This window comes from Cryptomeria japonica, chromosome 9 (assembly GCF_030272615.1).
Source record: "Cryptomeria japonica chromosome 9, Sugi_1.0, whole genome shotgun sequence".
Classification (NCBI taxonomy): domain Eukaryota; kingdom Viridiplantae; phylum Streptophyta; class Pinopsida; order Cupressales; family Cupressaceae; genus Cryptomeria; species Cryptomeria japonica.
Window position 1 is genome coordinate 517,848,508 of NC_081413.1, and position 21,090 is coordinate 517,869,597.

Consider the following 21,090-nt stretch of genomic DNA (forward strand, 5'->3'; position numbering starts at 1 on the left):
TGAGTGCCTTGTTTGAGTATGAGCGTTTGAGTGAGATAGTCTAAGGATTGAATTCATATGCAACGAAATGATTGACAAGCTCGTTTGTAATCTACTTCATCTTCAAGTCTTCGATAGGTTTGAACTTCATGACTTGAGGAAGTGGAGCAAACTTCATGACTTAAGGCACGGGAGCGAACTTCACCTTCAAGCCTACATGAGCGAAATTGGAAGTAGAGGAGCGAAGAGTACTTGATAGCATTTAACTTGAATGGATTCGATTTGAAACGAATTCACAAACTCACCTAGTGGAGCGAACTTCATGAGTTGGGCAAATGGAGCGAACTTCATGAGTTTGGCAAATGGAGCGAACTTCATGACTTAAGGTGGGTGAGCAAAATTCAAGATGGAACAACAAAGGAGATTTGCCTTGAGTCGATTCAATCTAAAACAAACTTCACAAACTCAGTGATATCAGCAAACTTCAAGAAATGATACACATGAGCGAACTTCATGTCTTGGCATACATGAGCGAATCTCATGACGGACTTCATAAAATGAGCGAACTTCATGAGTCGTAGGAAAAGAGCAAAGTTGTCTTATTTATCCACAATAAGATACAAAACTACCAATAGATCATTTCCTAGAGCTTATTTGATGCCTTAACATGCCTAAGAGAAAATAATTTTGAATGAAAGGCATGTAAGAGGTTAACTTCATGTTGAGAGCAAGATGAGCGAATTTCACAGATCAAGCTACATAATCGAACTTCAAGAATCAACTTAGATGAGCGAACTTCAAAATTTGAAGGATATAAGCGAATTTCACAAATTGAGCTTCAAGAACGAATTTCAAGTGAGTGAACTCTACTCCATGTATTCTTAATAGAAGGCAAAGTTGCAAGATTGATTTGATGTTTGGAAGAGTCATTTTGAGTAGAAGTTCAAAGATCACTTCATGTGAAGCAAAGTCAAGGCAAACTTCATGAGCAGCACTCCTAGAGCGAAATTCCTATAGAGGCCTATCCTAAAGGTAGTTCGTCATGTTGTCATCAATTAATGACTAAAAACTTTAAAGTTGAGCTCATATAATGAAAGAAAATGAAGAAGAGCAAGTTCAAAGACAAGGGTAACTTCATAAACATCAAGGGTGGAGTTAACTTCAGGAGCTCCTCTCTAGGAGCGAAAATCAACTTTAAGTGCTCCTTCATGAAGGCGAATTCCTCTAAATCATCTTATCAAGTCTGCAAAACACAAAATCAAGGGATATATCAAGTTAGAAGAACTATCAAGGTTATATATTATGTATTTGATATCATGTTTGTTTTGTTTTGCAGATGAGAGAGGATGGTGATTGTAAAGCAAAAGGGGAGAGATTGTAAGATCTACATCACCATGCAAGGAAGAAAACTTCATCTACAAGCATAGAATGCCCAAGAGGAATCTCAATTCTCACAACACCAGGGAGTCACAGAGAAGGAATTTCAAAGCAGAGAAGTAGTTGTGCTATCAAGAGTTCATTCAAGGGCACATCAATACTTCAAAACCAAAATCTATACCTTGCACTTTCATGATTGAAGCATTCACGAGGATACTTTCAGAAGAGTTAATCAAAGTTAGAAGATCATCATCATCATCACAGAAGCTGGACAATGTTGGGTATCAAAAAATCAAGCCTACAAAGTGCAAGTTAAAGGTGGCATCCTAATCATCTTCCCAGTCACTATCTCTACCAATTAGAGAAGTTCCACATCAGTGCGTCCTGATTCAATGTACCTAACTCACCCGTGATGGCACAAACTTCGAGGCACCTACCCTTATCAGCTATTGGTTATGTTAAAATGTTGTTATTATTTCATTGGCCAAGTTGAGTTTGTTGTAACAAACCCTAATAAGGGTTTTCATTGTAAAATCTCGGCCATTGATCTCAAATTTGTTGTTTGTAACTAGGTAAGATGGGTTCGGATTGCCTTAAGGCAACATCCGAACCCATATAGGACCGGGTCCTATCCTAAAGGGGTAACGTGCCCCCAAGTTAAGCTCAGCCCCATACCCTCACGCCACCCTAAAATACACCACGCCTCAATAAATAAATTGGCGCCAAAAGGAGGATGGCCGACTTGGATTTAATAAAGGTTAAAGACTCATATAAATAAAGATCAAATGCAAACTCAAATAAATCAATCATTTCCTCATGCAATCAGCAAATTAGCTCTGCTAATAAAAGTGCGAATTTATCCAAGGATTGTGCGAATTTGTCAAGGATTGTGCGAACTTGTCCAAGAGAATATAGGCCTCTTTTGGTGCAGACTTGAAGTGCTTAGAAGTGCAGATCTGACATACAAAAGGGATCAGATCTGGAGAAGCAAGCTAAGTATTGTATTTATGGTTTACTTGTTTCATTTCTGAGTTTACTGAATTATGGTTTACTAAAATATTACAAATCTGATTAACAAACTAGGGCATAATTAAAAGACATAAATCTAATTACTGATCTAGGGCACAAAATTAACAAAATTAATCTAAGCCATTGAATTGTATTGAGAGCACTATAAAAGACTCAAATCTCTCATTTGTAAAGGTTAAGAGTTAAGAGTGCTAAAATAGTGAATAGAGTAGTGAATAAAGAAGAATCGAATAGCAATTAGCTCAGTTACCGATTCTTGCCAAAAATGGCCGGGTCCTGGTCCTAGTCCGTGCCCGGTCTTGGTCCGAGTCTGGTTCGACCTGGGTCCCACCCGGGTCTTGCCCAAGAGGACCCGGGTGAACCCAAGCCCATGGGTTCCCAAAAACGGGGCCCACGGGTTAGAAAACAAATAAAAACAATTAAAAAACAAATTTTTTAATCTTATTTTAACATCTAAACCCTAATCCGCCCCTTTATGATGCATTTCATGCATCAAAACATGCATTCAACCCGTTCTACTTGCATTTTTGAAGATTTTTTCTCTACAATCGGGTTTCTTAGTTTTTGTATTTTTCTTCGAAGGTGACGACTACGAAGGTGTGAGACACGCATCAAAGGCATAGGAATCACTGGAGAAGGAAGATTTAGCCATTAAAGGTAAGTGAATCTGAATTTTTTTCAAGTTTTTTTCAAATTTTTAAATTCTTTTTTAAAGTTTTTTTAAGTTTTTTAAAGAAGTCTTGGATTTTTTTTTACACTTTGTTGTATATTTTTTTACACTTTGTATGCATAGTATGGGGTTATAATGCCGAAATTTTAATTAGTTTTTTCAATGAAGTTGTGCTTTCTCTTTTCATTTTAGGTGCATTATTCATATAATCATACATAATGGCTGGAACTAGAAGTGCAAGTGCAAGCTCTAGTTCAGTTGCAAATGTCCGAACTGGAAATAACCCCCTTTAAAATTGATCAAGATTCACCACTTTGGCATTATACAACAATGATCAAGCCAGTGTCTGGTGGTGGGGGTTTTGTTTGGCAGTGCAACCATTGTGGCACTGAGTATACCAGCTCATACTTTCGAGTGAAAGGCCACCTTTGTTTCATCCCTAGGCGTGGAATAAAATTTTGTAAGGGATCAGATGGCAGGGGGCTGTCAAAAGCTCTAGTTTTGGGATATATTAGAGAACAAGAGGAAGCTGATAGGAGAAATAGCAAAGCAAAGACTGATCATCCTCTTGTCCATCCAAGCTCAATGTCTAAGACGCCTTCTATTAGCATTGGCTCCACAAGACCAACTGGTTCCCATCCTTTCATACAAAACCCACCAGTTGATGCAATAGAGAATCAGAATGTTACGGCTTCACAGAAAAGAGGCCCATTGGATTTTGCCTTCAAAAATGAATTGAGAGAGATTGCAGATTCCAAAATTGGACGTTGCCTTTATGGCAATGGGCTTCCTTTCAACCTTGTTAGATCACCTTACTTTCGGGACATGGTGCATACTCTTTGCAATACACCTTCTGATTATGTTTGTCCAGGGTATGAAAAGGTGAGAACCACCTTATTGGCAAAGGAGAAAGCATTCGTAGAGTCACAGTTGAAGGTCATCAAAGATACATGGCAGGAAACAGGTGTGACCATTGTTTCTGATGGATGGAAAGATTGTAAAAATAGGCCATTGATCAATGTTATAGCAGTGTGTCCTAAAGGGGCAATGTTTTTGAAAGCAGTGGATTGTGAGGGGCAAGTGAAAGATGCAAGTTTCATTGCCAATATCTTGATAGAATGCATTGACATGGTGAGGCCTCAAAATGTTGTCCAAGTTGTAACTGACAATGCTAAAAATTGTAGGGCAGCAGGGACTATAGTGGAGGCTACATATGGTCACATCTTTTGGACACCATGCGCAGTACACTCACTCAATTTAATCATGCAAAAGCTTGGCACACAAATTGATTGGATGAAAAAACTATATGCGGAGGGCGAGGAGATTCAAATGTTTGTGACTAATCATCATATGTCACAAGCCATTTTCAGGAGCTTCTCCAAGTTGGAGTTGTTGAAGGTAATTTATAATTACTAATTTTAAATTTTATTTTTTAATTTTTTAGTTTTAAATTTGTATTTTTTTTAGACTTACATTTGATATATGTTGTGTATTTTGTTATGTCATGTTAGGTTGCTGAAACACAATTTGCATCTCACACACTCGTCTTAAGACGACTTCTGAAGGTGCAAGACGCCTTGAGTTCTATGGTCATCAACAGCTTGTGGAGTGTATGGAAGCAGTCCCACACAGAAAGAGCTCTAAAAGTAAGAGCATTGATCCTTAGTGAGAAATGGTGGGATGATGTGGAATATGTTTTGAATTTCACTGAACCCATCATGAGCATGATCAGGTATGCTGATACCGATCGCCCATGTTTGGGTGAGATTTATGATGGCATGGATTGCATGGTGGAAAAAATAAAAGAAGTAATAAATAGAAAAGAAAATGAGCCAACGGAAACATTTTTCAAAGTTGTGCAGAAAATTGTTGTTGACCGTTGGAACAAGATTACCACCCCATTACATCTCTTAGCATTTGCTTTGACGCCAAAATTTTATAGTGCAGAGATGCTTGCAACACCAAGGAGGGTGCCACCATATAGAGATGCAGAGGTTGCTTCTGGCTATAGGGCTGCCTTTAAAAAGATATATCAAGATGAGGAGACAAGAAATATTGTCTTGAGGGAGTTTGGCCAATTTGTATCTGCAAAAAATCATGATGTTGTAGCTCTTAATGCTAGATATGGGATGGATGCTGATGAGTGGTGGTATGTACATGGTCAAGGCTCCGTCTACTTGCAGCCTCTTGCAATTAAAATTAACTCCCAAGTATGTATCTTTTTATTTTTTATTTTTATAGTTTTCCAATTCCATTTGATGCTATCATATTTTTATTTTATAATTTTAATTTATAAATTTCGAGTTATGTTTTAACTTTTAACAGGTTGCAAGTTGTTCTTCAGCTGAGCGAAATTGGAGTACATACTCCTTCATCCACTCAGTCAAACATAATCGTTTGGGTGCAAAGAAAGCTGAGGATTTGGTCTACGTACACTCCAACCTTCGTTTGTTGTCACATAAGGACCCTGGATATAGTGAGGGTGTAACAAGGAATTGGGATCTAGCCCTTGAGTGTGCTGATTTAGATGCTGCAGTTGCACAACTTTGCCAAGTCTCTATAGACGAGGCAGTTATGGAATTTGAGAGAGACATAGCTAGTGGGAGTGGCATTCCATTTGATATTGGTTCAATTGATGTTGAATTTGAACCACTTGATGACCTTGGGCTTGGGTTGGATGCTTCAAATGAAGATGAATATGGAATTTAAATCCCATAGATGGCTTGTAATTTGAATGTTTAACTTTATACTTTATTGTGTCATGACATTTTCACATTTTGAAACTTGAATCAATTGAAACTTGAAACTTGAATATTATCTTTTTTGCAAATTATGAATATGATATTACATTTATGATTTACGATATATCAATATCAAAATATTTATTGGCATTGGCAATTATGGATTTATGATTTATGATTTATCTGTTATCATTTATGTATCATTGTATGGGAAAGTTACATTGTATGTTTCATATTTGTATGTTTGAACTGTGAACATATATAATTTTGATGTTTGAAGTTTGAACATACATATGTGTGTGTGTGTGTGTGTGTGTGTACGGACGAACCTGTACCCGTACCCAAAAAAAAAAAAAAATTGCCGAATCCGAACTTGAATCCGAACCGGAACCGGTAACTTAGGCAATTAGAGTAGAAGTTAGATTAGGAGAAGGCAAAGATTGTTGCCAAAGCCTTGTTGTAAAGAACAATTGATTTCATTGAAGTTATGGTAAATTTGATTTGTTGCTTCAACAACTTGCATGATCTTTACTTCTCAATTAATTTTTTTATGTTGATTAGATTGAATGGAGGAATTTGTTGAATATATTTTTGTGGAATCCATTTAGTCCATACCACTAGCCTCTTGTTGATTGTAAGTGTGCCTTGTGTGGTCAACTCGAATGATATGAGCTTAACTAAGAATTGTTATGTGTCCATTGTTTATGCGTTAACTTGAATGGTGAGCAATGTTTGATGATAATGATTTGAACATCTTTGGATTATCCCTTAGAAGATTGCACTGAGCTTGTGTCAAATTGTTCTGTTTGATGGTGAGACCTCGCCCAGTAGGATTCTATCTAATCATTCACCTATTTTCTTACATTCTAGGTCTTAAAATAGACTCTCTCAACCCTTTCCTTTTGCCCTTTTTTCAATTCAAGTTAATCTAGGATCAAAAAGCATCACAAGATTGCAACATCAAATGATCAAGTTCCAGCAATTCAAGCATTCGACAATTCAACATAAGTCCTCTTGTGATACCAGCAATCACATCAACCAACTATGCATATCCACACGTCGTGACCCAACATACCAAAACCTTGGAGTTGTTTCAAATGATCCTTAAGCCAATCTTCAGCACTTGAGTAACTTTGTTCAAGAGAGGATAAGATACTTTTGGGCATTTTATTCTATGTTCGCATGTGCATAAAAAACACATCAACGGGTCTAAAAATTAAATGCTTACGTTAAGACAATGGAGAGTTCACATCAAATGAGTTTGTAAATTTCTGTGAAAAACATGGTATAAAAAGGCAGTACTCAGCTACTAGGACACCACAACAAAATGGTGTTGTTGAGAGAAAGAACATATCAGTTCAAGAAATGGCTCAAAGTATGATGAATAAGTCTAAGGTGGATGATTCTTTTTGGAAAGAAACAATTCATACTACTGTTTACATTCAAAATAGAGGACTGATTAGAGAAAAGCACAACAAAACTCCATATAAACTGTGAAAAGGTAAGGCTACTTCTGTTAACTAATTTTAAAAATTTGGTAATACTTGTTATATTAAGAGGGATGAAGACAATCTTGGAAGTTTGATTCCAACGCTAATGAAGGGATTTTCTTAGGATACTCTTCTAAGAGTAAGGCTTATAGATGTTTTAACAAAAGATTACGCAAGATTGTTAAAAGTTCTAATGTGAAGGTTCATGAAGATGCTAAGATGGTAGCCGTCAAGTAGATGAAGAAGAAAGTGTAGTTCAACTAATACCCTCAAATGTTCAACATGGAACAGTAGATGCAAATTCTGGGACAGCAAATTTAAATTCTGAAAATGCATCTTCAAGTGCTCAACATAACATGAGGCAGCAGAAGTAACTACTGAAAATACACCTATAAATGATCAAAGTAAGAGCACATTCACAACCTCCTTAAAGACTTCACCAAAGTTTGTTCAAAGAAATCATCCTATTGATCAGATTTTGCTAGAGGATAGACCAAGAGCCACAAGAAGAAATGTCAACTACTCTAAAGATGAAGATATCTCCTTGCCCTCCATGATTGAGCCAAAAAGTTTTGAGGAGGCAACAAAAGATATACATTGGGTGGCAGCCATGAAAGAAGAACTTGATCAGATTCAAAAAAGTGAGATTTGGAAACTTGTCCCAAGGCCCAAAGACAAGAACGTGATTGGTACAAAGTGGGTTTACAGAAATAAGTTGAATGAAGATGGTAAGGTGGTGAGGAACAAGGCAAGACTTGTGTGCAAAGGCTATGCACAGGTTGAAGGTATTGACTTCAAAGAAACTTTTGCTTTTGTTGCACGTTTAGAGGCTATTAGAATGTTCTTAGCCTTTGCTTCTTTCAAAGGTTTTAAAGTGTTTCAAATGGATGTTAAATTTGTTTCTTAAATGGTAATCTTAATGATGAAGTTTATGTAGAGCAGCCATATGGGTTTATTTTATTAAAAAAAACAGAACTATGTATGCAAGTTAAAAAAGGCTCTCTATGGTCTTAAACAAGCCCCACGTACTTGGTGTGCTAGACTTGACAATTATTGCAGCAGCATGGTTTCTGAAAAGGGATAGCAAACAGCAATCGATATGTTAAAGAAGGTAATCATATGCTGATTATTGTAGTTTATGTTAAAGATCTGATTTTTGGTAGTGATTGTGAAGAGATGTGTCAAACTTTTTCCACTAATATGAAGGAGTTTAAAATGTCCATGTACGGTGAGTTGTCTTTCTTCCTTGGTTTGCAAATTCATCAATCAGTTAAAAGGCATTTTCATTTCTCAAACAAAGTATATAAGAGAGATGTTGAAAAGATTTAGAATGGAGGATTGCAATCCTGTAAGCACTCCAATGGTAGGATGCAAGTTAAGTAAAGATGATGCTAATCAAACTTTGTACAGGTCTATGATAGGAAGTTCATTATATGTTGCAGCTACTAAACCTAACATTATGCAAGTTGTTGGTTATGTTGTTAATTTTCAGGCTACTCCTAAGGATACTCATGTTCATGCAGTTAAAAGGATCAAGTATCTTAAGTGTACTGTGGATTATGAGTTATGGTATCCTAAAGGTAATGATTTTACACACACAGCTTATATAGATGTAGATTGGGGTGGTTCATTGATGATACAAAGAGCACAAGTGGAGGTGCATTCTTTCTAGGTGACTGTCTTGTTTCATGGTTGAGTAAAAAGCAGGCTTCTACTTCATTTTCTACAACTGAAGCGGAATGCATTGCAACAGTGTCTTGTTGTACACAAGTTCTATGGATGAAGCAAACACTCAAGGATATTAAGGTAGAGGATGATCATCCTATATCTATCTTTTGTGACAACATGAGTGTTATTAATATTTCTAAGAATCCAGTTATGTGCTCAAGGACTAAACACATTCCTATTAAGTATCATTTTTTGAGAGAACAAGCTAGTAATCAGCAAGTTAAGCTGGAATATGCTTCTACTACAGAGCAGATTGCAAATTTATTTATTAAGCCTCTACCAAAAGAAACTTTTGAATGCTTGAGGAAGAAGTTAGGAGTGATTTCACTCCAATTGTTGTTTTGACTCGGGGGGAGTTTTCATTGTCACATTCTTTCAGCCCCATTTCAATTTTGCAAGTTGGTTTCAGTCATTGATGTCAAAGGGGAAGCAATCTTTTTTTAGAGCTTCTTTGTTTCAGATTGGTTGCAGATGGAGTTACCATCAATGACAAAGGGGGAGATTATTGGATATTTTGTCATTGATGTCAAAGAATGATGATCAAGGTTGTGTAAATTTTGGAGGATTACTCAAAGTAATAGGGAACTATGTTTGGCATTCTTGAAACGAATTGGAATGAGATGTTTCTCAAGCTATTGATTATTCATTAGATCTTCTTCAATTTTGTGTTTGAGCTACTTGGTTGCTTGGTTGAGCTGCCTGGTTGTCTGTTTGAGCTACTTGGGTGTCAGCTTGAGCTAGGTGCTTGTCCACATCACCTACTAGCATGTCTACTTCAGATTGATTATTATTGGTTTCATGGTTTCAAACAAAGACACCATGTTAGAAACATTGGTCCTGGGCCTTTATGCAATACTTATTATGGTTTCAGAGATTTAAGTTTGACTGCTTTATCTATTTGTCCATTCTATTTTGGTGCGGTGATCTCAGATGCTTCTATCGTATGAAAGTAGGATGGCTTCTTTAATTTGTAACATTTTCTTTTTCTAAACAAGGCAACTGTCATGTCCCAAAATTTCTAAAATTGCAACTTACTGAAAATCGTAAGTGAGCAATCCCAAAATAGCAAATCAAGATTAATTGACAGTTTGAGAAATAATGATAAATTTGGTAATTTGGTTGAGATTTGAATATTATTCAAATACCAAATACATTTAAACTTAAATATTTCCCTCATTTTGGCAATGAGCATTTGGGAAACTTCACTTGACTTATCTTTTTGGAAACTAATGGTTTTTTTTTTGGCAGTTTTGAGAAATGGAAAATTTCTTGGAAGTTGTAGAGGTTTTGGGAGATGGAAGTTTCTTTGGAATTTGTGCAAATTTGGAGAATAGAAGGAAAGTTTCCTTGGGAGTGGAATTTTGGTGCCAAAACATGGATTTTGAAAGTGCTTTAATTTATATAGGATATTGGCTTCATTTCTCATGATTCATATAGGAGATTTTATCAAAGCTTATGCTTGTTTCTTTAGTGATTGATAAACCAGTGGAGAAGGAGACTGTAGAACAGGATGTTTGAAGGTTTCCAGGTGATCTAAGGACGGGAGTCAGAGGATTACCAGGTGGTCTAAGATGGGAGTCATGGATTACCATAGAATAATCTCACTCAAAGATTATCATTGTGCATATTTGATATCAGCTTCATAGTTTATTTCAGTTTTTGTAGGGGTTCTGGTTGAGGGTTTGTATGATTTGTATTTCTGAGTGTGTTTAAACCTTTTGTAGCATTGAGGTTGTGGGTATTACTGTAATTTGAGCATTTTCATGTGTTTTGTTGTTAAGAACATTTATTAAGAAATTGGGGAGTTTATCTGGTAATTGCAGTGATTTATCTCAATGTTTGAGCTCCAGATTTGGGGTTCTATTTGATGTAATTTGCAGCAAAAATATATTATTGATATTTGATGTATTTAGCAGAAAATGTGATGTTAAAACCATGGAAAAAACAGTAATATGCATTCTACATTGGTTTCATTGAGTTATAGTTTTGTTTGGTTGTATTATGGAGGGGTTTCCAGTATACCCTATTGCACCATTTATGTGTATTTTGCAAATCTGAGTTGTAAAGAAGTTTTAGCTTTAAATCTGATATAAAATTGCAGCAAGGGGCATTACAGCAACTTCAGATGTTGTGACCATTTTCTATTCAATTGTCAGCTCCACGTCTTTCTTAGCAAACCTCGTGGAGTATAACTTTGGGAACTAACTGAGTGGTGCGTAATATTTTTTTTCACGTCTCATGCTTTTGACTATTCTTAGAGCTCTTTGTTTGGAATCGATCGATAGAAGGGAGGTCGTGGTTGAAGAGTGACTTGACCGTGTAGAAGTTATAATCTGTATTCTTCATTGAACTGGTCGATTTGTTTTCACTTCTCATATGTATGATTATTGTTGAGTAACTGCCAATTCTGTAAAAGCAATATGTGGACTCCCCAAAGTCCAAAATATATGATGGGTGCGTAAAGAGATTATGATAAATGTGTGAAACAACAGGCAATCCCCAAGCAGCTCATATTGTTCGAAGGAATTTTTTTCTGGTTAAATATGAACTTCTACAGCTAGGTCATTGTGTTATAAGCAACAGCATGGTGGACAATTTGATATCAAATTGTATTTGGTGGGCTTATGGTGAAGACTGTTATCCTATCTACTATATTTTTGTTGTGAGCAAAGAGAGTTTTGTAATTGAAGAATATTGGAACAAGAGCATTTTGATTGTGTCTAAATTGGAACTAAAATCGTGTGTATGCAACAAATGAGTCAGATATAAAAGTTTGGGGAAATAGCAATTAAAAATTGAAATGGAAAAACATTGAGTGAAGTTTTAAAGCCTCATGTGATCAATCAAGTTGAGTCGTTGGAAATTGTATGCATTTTGAATATTATCACATTGACAGTAGAAGGTATATGAAAATATCATGTCAAAATTCATTGGTAGATTTGTAAAGAAGAGTATTTCTGAGTTGGTGCTCAAATTGAGGTTGGTGCCATAGCTGATCGGAGTTGGTGCTTCAAGGAGAGTTGGTGCTCTCTGGGAGTTGATGCTATCTGTGAGTTGGTGCTCACTTATGTAATCTAGTTTGGTGCCCATTTTGTAAATAAAACTTTTGGTGTGCCGTGGTTTTTAAACCAAAAGGGTTTTCCACGAGAAATCTGGAGTTTGTGTCTTGATGTTTTCTCTCTCTATGTTGTATTTGGTTTCATGTTTATAAAAGTTTAAAATATTAATTCACCCCCCCCTCCCCCCAAAGTATTTTCTGTGTGCTTCTCACTTATTAACTGGAAAGAGAGGTAAAAGAGAAGTTAATGCATGGATTTCAAATGCAAATTTATGGAAAGCTTGAGGACGAACAAATGAAGATTTAATCATGTGAAAGATCAACTTTAGTTGTCTTTTCAAAATTCTTTACAGCTAGACAGGAAAAAATGAACTTGATTGCTCAAGTCAAGGCTCCCATCATAATGAAACTCCAAGTAATTTTAGATGTCCATATTGAAGTAGTCAATCTGACTAAAGAGACGTGAAATTTCCACTATCCATTGTAAATAAATCAAGTAAAAATTGTGTACGATTTTTTGAATCAACATTTCAGATCAATCTAAACAACCAATCATGAATATGACGCAAGCATCTCAGATCAAATCCCATGATCCCTCATCAGGATTAATGGATAACATAAATTTCCCTCACCTGATATGATACAAAACATTGATTCAAAAAATCTTACACAGTTTTACCAAAAGCATATTAGTTCAGTCAATATGACTATTAAAGGAATAATGATTGACGTCAAGCAAATGCAAACAGAGATAACCAAGGACATCAAATCTCTAGAAAAGTACATGGAGAAAGTCAACACTGTAGTCATTCAGGCCAGATTTACTCAAGTTACCAATATACAGGGCAATTTATTAACACAAGTTGAGTTTGACAACTTAGCGCTAATCTTCATAGCTCTGTTATCTAAGGAGATGAAGGAGGTGAAGCAGAAGACTTCTTCTACATGGAACTTTATCATTATTTCTGCCCAAAGGGTAGAGAGGATCACCATGTCATTATAGTGAGTACATATAAAGGTCCAGGAAATTAAAAATAGTTTAAAACATGCTAAGGAGAAAATGAAAAGGAACCTGATCATTTACTGGATGCAAATCGATTTAAATTATCAGCAGTACAAAGACAGTGAGAAAAGTACCATGATTTCAATTATTCTCTTGTTTATCATTATTTCAAGTCATATGTGGTCTTTTTCACTCCATTTCCCAGTAGTTATATAGCTGATGGTGAGGCTCTTTTGCCCATTAAAAGAGTGTCTATATGGCTCTTCTGCTCAATAAAGGGTTGGAACTAGGTTACTAGTTCTTCCCTACAAAACTCCAAAACAGGATAAAACATGCTCTAGGGTCAAATATTGGACTGGTGCGAGTGGGGATATGTCTAGGAACTAGTTTGCAGCCTTTGGATTTGTCCAGGATGAACCCACATCAAACCTAACTGCATTTTTGAGAACCCGCAGCAAACCTGACTTCAGTTTTACATTTTTAATATTTTTTTTGTTTTTTCAAATTGTTTTAGCCATTTGACACTGACTTGGATGCATAAAAACCTAAGTTACCGGTTCGGGCATGTGAACCCGGTTCGTGGGTTTGGGTAAATTTTTTTTGGCCCTTTGGGTTCGTGGATCGGGTTCGTCCGTACATGTATATATATATATATACAAAAATTTAAAGAAATATACAAAATTAAAAAACTAAATACATTCGATAGCATGATACTTCATTATTGATCAATGCCGAATGCCAATTGATAGTTCAAAATTGAACTAGAAGATGGAACAATGCAAAATGGTAGAAGAAAAACATTTAATAGTATGCTACTCCATCATTGATCAATGCATGAGGAAAACCCAATAATAGAAGGGGTGCTTTTAGGGACATTTTAGAGTTTTTGGATGCTAAAAAGGGTCAAAAATGTCTGTTTTGGTTATGTTTTGGTGCTCAGTGCCTTTGGATACGCCTGGGTTCATACATGGCGAACCCAAACCCTTGGGTACGTACCCAGGGCAAACCCAAACAAACCCCTAGGCAAACCCGAACCCAAGTGAACCCAGTTTGGGTGCATGGACCAAAACAGGCGAACCCGGTAACTTAGATAAAAACAAATCCCTAACCCTAAAAACTGCATTCTAAATGCATTTAAAAGACTAAACAAACTAGTTTACCTCATAGTGAATGCAAAACAGAAACCATTAATTTTTGCACGACTTTCATTCTTGCTTCCCATCACATGAATAAAGTATAAAATTGATCAATGAAGGTTCCAAAGTGGTTGGTTTGTTATTCCTACACATATGCAAGAGCCCATTCACTACCAAGGAGATTGTATAGGAAGATTTTCGCAAAAGAGGTAGGATTTTTTGGTTTTTTTCTACAATATTGTTTACAAACAAACTCACTTGTTTTGTTTTGAAATTGTTCTTCTGTTTTCATTCTTATATGAATCTATGACATGTCCTTAGAATTTTTAAATTAGTTAGGTTCTATATTTTTTTATTTTTTTTTCATTTGTTAATTGTTCCAAATGTGTTGTTTTTTGAACTTGTTGCCACAGGGATCATAATGGCAGCCAATTGCAGCTCTAGAAACTTCAAAACAGACCCAAACTCTCCCTTTGGAAATATTATGAAAAGGTACAATCGGCTCCAAGTGGTGGGAAATATATTTGGATTTGAAGTGTCTATGGTATCAAAGATTCATCTCATACACTCAAGTGAAACCTTTGAAAATATTATGAAAAGGTACAATCGGCTCCCAGTGGTGGGAATTATATTTGGATTTGAAGTGTCTGTGTTATCGAATACTCATCTCATACACTCAAGTGAAAGCCCATTTGCATCTCCTTGACCAGGCATCAAAGCTTGTCCAAGAAAGAATGGTGTATCCATTCCATCAAAGCAAGCCACAGCATATATTAGTGAGCAAGAGAAAACATATTAAGTAGCAAGTCATAGATCTAATCATCATTTGGTAAAGAAAGGATCTCAAACAATGAGGCCTCCTCCTCTCCCATCTAATCCTCAACCTATAAAGAGCCACCCATTTTTGGCCACTCCTGAAGAACAACATGTGGCCATTACACATAAGAAATCAGAGGGACAGCTGGGAATGACATTTCACAATGAGTCTGTATTGACTCATTATATGCTTGGGAATAAACAAACAACATATGCTTTTTCTGTGTCGATTCAATATATTGGTATTAGTGCATTATATGCAGTATTGTGATTTGAAATAGATAGGTTAACATATGTCAATAAAAGTTGCAGATAGTATATTGAGAATCAATATTATGTTCATTGTTTGAATACATTAGCTGTCTAATAGGGTTGATTTAGTATCATACTAATTTGTATCATCATTAACATATCTAGGCTGTGCCACATATGATAATGGTGATTGTGTCGAATCTGAAAATGAAATTTGTTGTTTGGAATGGGTTTAATCTGTTAATCTAGATTGAAATCTTTTTATCTCTTTTACTCTTTATCTCCTTTCATTTTTTATTAATAAAATCAAGAACTACTATGCAAGATATCAGTGTAATAGTGTTTGGTGTTTCGTTGCTGTTAGTTTGTTTCTTTTTCTTCTTTTTGTGTTTTATAATAAGTTCTCGGCGAGTGCCTGGGAACTCGTGCATTGGCTACCTAAACAAGAGGAACTATGTTCTTTTAACTGTCATGTACATAGTGACACACAAACAATTTTATATATAAGTTGATATGCGAATATACATGGAAACAGAAAGTGACGCATAATTTAGAATTGGATGAAGTTATAAAACAAATCTGTTTCACACTTGTGGATGTCTGATTTGCCGGAGTAGATGATTTTGTTTTATTAGTTATTAGCAATTGAAAAGTGTGAAATGTGGATGCTGCTTCTTTCATTGCGGATATCCATGTCCTTCACAATCCTTCTGTTTTTCTCTTTAGATGATCTGAATTATGCCTCATTAATCCCAGGCCCCTCACTGTCTTTCTCTCGGTGCCATGGTGAATATATATGATTTAGGTTTTGCAGTACACAAACGAAGCAAAAAGTACCATCCCAAACAAACATGACTTCGGGTCTATCTTATATGAAAATAACCAGGTGAATAATTTTATAAAGTTAACTCTTATAATCTTGACAACAGAAAATTCCCATTCTTCAACTACCATATCTTATTAGGTATAACAAATTAGCTGAAAACAAATGGCAAATATCGATCCCAATTTTTTTAGTAAATGAGGTACTAAATAACCTGGAATAATGCTCAACGGTAGAATAAAGTGAGTCTGGTTCTGTGAAATTGTGTTATCGATTCTGAAAACTTGTAAATGGGCGGTATTTATTAATAAAACAAATATTCCTGATAGTTGAGTGCCTGGTAGAAACCACCCATCTGCCATATGAAAAAAATAGATAAATAAATATACGGAAGCTCCAAAGATATACAAGATCCCCAACAACATAAAATACAGATTGAAAAACCATTGCATTAATGTTGGTAATTTGAATTTTCAAAAAACTACAATGATTACCTCTCTCTTTGAAGACTGCGCTCTATTCTCTTAAGCTTGTCCTCCAGAACTGATGAACTAGAAGAAAGAAGTCACACGACATTGGAACCAATTTGTTTTTCTTCTGTTTCAGTACCTAGCATTTGCACGCTAAAGTGGAAAGGGTGCGCCCATAAGAGATTGCTTTAATGGCAGCAATATGTGTAATGGGCATGTTGATTATGGTTTATAAGTGAAAAGTAATTTTCAATTAGTTTGATATATACAAGTCAATTTTGTAAGAAAAGTAGTTATTTTAAATTAATAGAAAAATCAATTTAGTGAGGAGTGTAAATATAGTTTGAAGGAAAGGGTCTTGAAGTCATTTAGTACAATGGTAAAGATTGTAATGCCCACCAAAATACCTTAGAGAAATATAACTACTAACATGCAAATAGAGATAATTAAATTTTTTTTTAAATATTTTAATTCAACACATAAGAATAACTTAGATAACACATAACATTATTCTAACATCATAAGAACATAATACGCAAGAGGAAGTAAATATCATCTCATCTACTACTTTTCCTAGGGTATCTCAACGTCATCACTTAACTAAAGTAACAACATCATAACTAATCTACATTTATCCTATAATCATTCCATCTAAGATCATAGTAAGATACTCATTTACATTGCCTTAGCACAACCCCATTCATTCCTTATTCTAGGTTCATTTTTAAATGCACCAAATCCAAATGTTCCTAATTCTCATTTCCTTAATCATCTAACTATGATCATTATCCCATTACCAACATCATTCACATTAGAAAATACATCATCCATTTCCTTTATTAAGAAATAATCTTTACACATCATCATAATTCCATTCATATGATCTCAAGAGACAAGTACAATAAGGGAAATAACATTATCTACAAAATGACCATTCTTTTTCTCTAAATTGAAGATCCATACAACCCAATATATCACCATATACATATGTTATAACAAAAAATGAGTATGATTAAGATTAACTTCTTTCCAAGTAAGAACATGCATTCTAACCCATTCAACCAATCCCATAACATAACCTCGTTAACCAAGAATCCAATCCCTTACTTTTACAATGAACAATATCCCAATGTACGGCATACAAACAACAATAATTACAGCCATATGTTCAATTACATTAACCATGATTACAACTACATCATCTCCCGTTACATGAAAATACAATATCAAGGTACATAGTATTCAATCTATGAATACAGCTATCTCATGAAACTTCCTAAATAAATAGTACATAAATCATATTTCATCATTCTGCTCCAAGAATCCATTCACGAACTGAAGAGCTAGAGAATCCACATCCACGCGCAAGAGCATCCAATGGAAGAAAGCATCAAACCACCCGACCATGTGGAACCAATAAGGAACCACCCCCCGTTCTAGGAGATGGCACAAGCTCCCACACACACTTTAGACCTAGGCTAACACCTAACAACCAAAGGAACTCAACAAGATAACCATAACTGAAAAACAACCAAAAAGAATTCCATCTATATGAAAGGAACACACAATGGTCTACAATCTTGCATGTTAAACCTTTATAAAACTAAGTTAACATACTTACTCTAGTGAAGCCATGGTTTTTTATTCATTCTATCTCATCTAATTTTCATCCCAAGAATGTCTTTAGTTGCACCAAGATCTTTCATTTCAATTTTAGCTACAAGTTGAGACTTTAGTTCTAACATCATGCATTAACCTATACCAATAACTAACATATAATTAACACGTAGCACAATAAATAGGAAATGGTCACCATCCATTTTATAATAAACACAGTGATTTGATTTGGAACACTCAAATCTTAAAATCAAAACATATGTATCATTTTTTTGGTACCACACCCTAAGACTTTGTTTGAGGCCATACAAAGATTTTTTCAATTTATAAAGCAAATTGTTTTTACCTTTCACCAATTATTGCTCTAGTTGTGTCACATAAATATAATCCTTTAAATCATCATGAAGGAAATTCATTTTGACATCTATTTTCTCAACCTCTAAATCATAAACAATAGTAATAGAAAGCAAGAATCTAATGGATGTCGTTTTTGCAATAGGAGAAATATCTTACTATAATCAACACCCTAAACTTGAGAGTTAGCTTTCACAACCAAACTTGCTTCACGCTTCTCAATACCTCTATCTAAATCAATCTTTATTTTGAACACCCATTTGTGGTCAATAGGCTTTTGTCCTTCAAGAAATGGTACTAGATCTTATGTATCATCTTTTTCAAATCTATCAGTTCTTCATCCATAGCAATCTTTTAGGATTCTACATAATTCATACATAGTGCCTCTTCTACAAACCTAGGTTCATCCATGTGAGTATTCAAACCAAATATACATATTCAATCATCGAGTGAATACATTTCAAGTGGTTGTTTATGCCTTGTAGACCTTTGAACAAGTTGAGTTGGAGGTTCTCCCTCCTCTTTTGAAGGTCTAGAGCTAAATGAGCTCTCTTCGACTTCCTGTCTATCTAGGTGCCTCAAATAAAGTCTCTCAGGAATAGAAGGAATTTGAATCACATCTTATTATTCATTTTTCTTTAGTTGCAATATAATAGAAGAATTCTTAGTTTCTTTAAATATTTAATATTGTTGGTATAAATTATTTCTCATAATTTCACCTTACTTAAGTTGACTTAGTGTAGTGTATTTCATAGTAGTTTGGATATGAGACAATTGGGGAAGTATGCACATAGGGATGATGTGTGTAGGAGAAATTTCACCTTTTGTGGTCTTATCTTGTTGTTACATTCCACCTTCGGTGGGTGATCCACCTCAAGTGGAATATTATATTATTTCTCCTACCTATCTCTACCTATTCTTACCTACCTCCACATGTCATGGTTGTGTGCTCACATATCCATATGGCCTTGCCTTTCTAAGCAGGCTCATCTACATTGTATAAAACAACTTTTGATGATCTAGTTGATCAATATTTTGCATCTTGATAGGAATACAATTTATTCTTGTCATATTTTATTCTCTCTTGTTTGTGCTTTCCATTGCCTCTAGATCTTGGCAAATTATCACATGGTATCAGAGCCATTTGAGTGCCATTGGTTTGCCAATTGAGAGAAATTTGATGATATTAGGGGTTTTGCATTTTGGAGCTTTCTATTGCAAGTTATTTTTGGAGCTTCTTGGGTCAGATCTGAGGTCACCATTTGATTGAGGAGGTTCAAGAAAGTTAGAATCACCTTTTGTTTCGTCCAAATCCAACATCCAAGGCCAAATCTAGTGTCGTTTGAAGATGAAGGGTGGTGACTTGTCCTATAAGCGATCTGCAATTTTGGAGCATTTTTGGCAAATTTCATCATCGCCGTCGTGTTAAGAACGCCCAAAAACCTTAAGATCATCTGTCCATTCATCGAAATCGGCCATCAACACCTCAAGCTGAAAAAATCTCCTCCCTGACTATCATATGAACATGAAAGTATAGGTCTGAAAAAAATTTAAATAATTTTTTATTTTCTTTTTTCTAATATTTTTTCAAAAAAGTTATTAAAATCCGAATTTAATTATGGGGGGGGGGGGGGGGGCGTTCTTTTTTAAAGTTTTCTTGATATTTTTTTTGGGTGGTTTGTTTGCCCGCATGCATTGTGGGTACTGTTGTGTACTTGCAGGTACACCGCAGGCCCTACAGTGACCGCAAGTGGTCCCTGTGGCCCGCAAGCCATCTGCGATGGCAGGGGTACCTGCAAGTATGCAAGCCACCTACACCCATAAGTGGTCCCTGTGGAACCCCCGCAGGGGTTTAATTTTTTTTTTAATATTTTTAGATAAAAATTATTTTTTTTAAATAAAGTTTTTTAATCAAATTTTTTTTAAAATATGGGGTTTTTTCTTTGTTATTATTTTAATAAAGTCGTCTTTGGACATGTAGTGTTGCAGTTAAAGCACTTCGTTGGTGAAGCGGCCACCAAGGTTCAAATCCCTGTTGGGCTATTGTGCTCGCAAGGCCTTGTGCCTTCACTGGGTCATTGTGCTCACGGGTTTGAACGAGTGAAGTGTGGGGATGAGGTCCCCCATTTGTGGCCTCATTGGTTCATAGCTCCAGGTCAAAAGTGTTCACGTGGACTCGGAGGGCGTGTCGTGCCAGCATCACCGGTCACGTTAAAAAGTTTACAAAGCATAGTAAAAAAAAAAAATTAATAAAGTTTTTTTTAAATGTCAAAAAAAAAATTAAAAATCACTTACGTCCTTTTAATAAATTTTTTATTAAAGTCTTTTTTTAAATTGAAAAATTCAAAAAAAAACATGTTGTTTTTTTCTTTTTAATAAAGTTTTTTGTCATGGGTATTTAATAAATGTTTTTCTTAAACTTTTGATAAGTTTTTTATAAAAACAACATTGTTAATAATTAAGCAAAATTGGGAACAAAATTTTTTCATCCACCTTTCATACATGTCATGCAGTGCTTCCAATCGACAGTCAGGGGGGGGGGGGGGG

At 35.4% G+C, this 21,090-nt stretch overlaps 1 protein-coding gene across 1 annotated transcript in view; it reads right to left on the reverse strand.

Moving 5' to 3' along the window:
- Window positions 1–16,785, reverse strand: part of LOC131066914 (uncharacterized) — a 122,968-nt gene extending 106,183 nt beyond the window's left edge. Inside the window, exons 1-2 of the mRNA XM_058001812.2 lie at window positions 16,597–16,785; window positions 16,317–16,457 (exon numbers count right to left, since the gene is read on the reverse strand). The gene's annotated coding sequence lies outside the window, so the exon portion shown is untranslated. The remainder of the gene's footprint in view (window positions 1–16,316; window positions 16,458–16,596) is intronic.
- Window positions 16,786–21,090: the final 4,305 nt, after the last annotated feature.